The following is a 1905-nucleotide window of genomic DNA, read 5'->3' on the forward strand; positions in this document are numbered from 1 at the left end:
TTCCCTACAGTTTTATCATACTTCCTGTATATTTGCTTTGAAAAAGAGAATTTCTGAGTGTTTCGGTGTAGTGACAGATTAGGGTTAAAATTCCATTTCTTGCCTATACCATATTCCTATAACTAGCAGATATGCAGTAGTCATGGGTTTGATCTGACACCTCTTATTCTCAGCTGAAATTTGTCTCTTGAAATTTAAGAACTCTGTCATTTGACCCCACAGTGATCTGTTATTCATATATTAGCTGGCAGTCAGTGAATAAATATTATCTGTCCTTAAATCGCCTTTAAAGAGGTGGGATGATTGGTATTACATTTCCATTATCTGCTACAGTTTAATTTCATTTAAGTTTGAGGTTTTCTTCCCTTCACAGGTACTGAAAGATGTTTGCCAGTGAGGGCACAGTAAGCAACCAAGAACCCAGATGACTGATCCTGAAGAAAGAAGAAACAAATTGATACCAGCAAGCAGCAGAGATAGTAACTAGCTGCAGAACAAGAGGTCATGGTCTGAGGTTAGAGGTGGTAGTAGCTGACAGACAACTCAAACAGACTCTCTTTGTATAAAGAAAAATTAAAATCTAGAGCAAAACATTGAGAAATGAAAGAATCAACTGCAGCCATGAATTAGGGATAAGAAAAAAGATATATTTAATATATTAAATAATAATTATGGTTAAGAGAAAGGCCAGTGGCTGATCAAACCTCCTAACTTTTTGTTCAGATCAGAGTAAAATCTCAGAATCATAAGGAGGAGGAAAAAAACCAACAACAACCTGCCAAAAAATTATTCAGTCTCACTGTTTAGTGTGTAATCTGGGACTCACATGCTCTACTTTGAATCTTAATGTCTTGGTTTTGTTTGGTTGTTTAGAACAAGAATTTATCCTCTTCAGTTGAATTAATTTTTAGACTACACTGCATTTCAGACTGAGTTTTGCCTTCTGCCTTTTTATGTGCATTATACACTTGATCTCCAGAAGAGTCTTCCATGTGCATAATCTGTATTGACAATCCTTTTACAGTTTTATTGTAAGTTTCCATACTCTGACTGGAAATTTCATGCTTCATTGGCTAGTTTATGGACAGACAATGATGCTGAGAATACAATAAATACTGAATCACGTGCAAATGCTAGGTTGGTATATTAGCTTTTATAATTTTATGCTATTTCCTTTATGTCTATGGAAGCATAGTTCTGCACAAACTCAGGGTAGATATGACTTTTCTTAATTGATTTCCTATGGAATTTAGGAACCATTCTAGACAAACTGAAATCTTCTCTGACTCATCCCTGAACTTCTTGACTAATATTTGCCTAAAATAAAGCCTATATAGCTTACTGAGACAAGATGGAATTTGGCTCCCATTTCCCCAATAAAGTTTTTACACAATACACATAGGGGCAGTGTTATGCATAACAATTAGTATATGCAAAGGAAGGCTGTAGGTACTTTTGAGAGTGAAACAGGTTACAAGAAATATTTTTTTAATTTAAATTTTGACTTTAATATCTTCAGTGATTGAAAACAAATCTCTGCATATTTATGCAAATGAGGATATTAACCTAAATAAATGAACTATAAAGAGTGTTAGCAAAAACCTCTTTTCATTAATTTGTATGAGTGAAATAAATCTAATGTACACTAACAAATGATGGCTTTATGGCTCATTTTCTAATGTCTGAATAAGAAAGTGAAGCAACCATGAATTTCCTGCTCTTCTGGTGAACAAGACTGACAGAACTTGCACAATTAATGCCTAACATTCATCATGACCCAGAATGTGTCCTGAAGTCTCAGGATGAAAGCTGAGATGTCTCTGCCCTTGACCCCTAGCCCCCAACACTCCATTTTCAAAAAGCTGAGTATCATTCACCAGAGATGGTGGGAAACATAAGCTTTCC

The sequence above is a fragment of the Chaetura pelagica genome, unplaced genomic scaffold (genome assembly GCF_000747805.2).
Source record: "Chaetura pelagica isolate M959 unplaced genomic scaffold, ChaPel_1.0 scaffold123, whole genome shotgun sequence".
NCBI lineage: Eukaryota > Metazoa > Chordata > Aves > Apodiformes > Apodidae > Chaetura > Chaetura pelagica.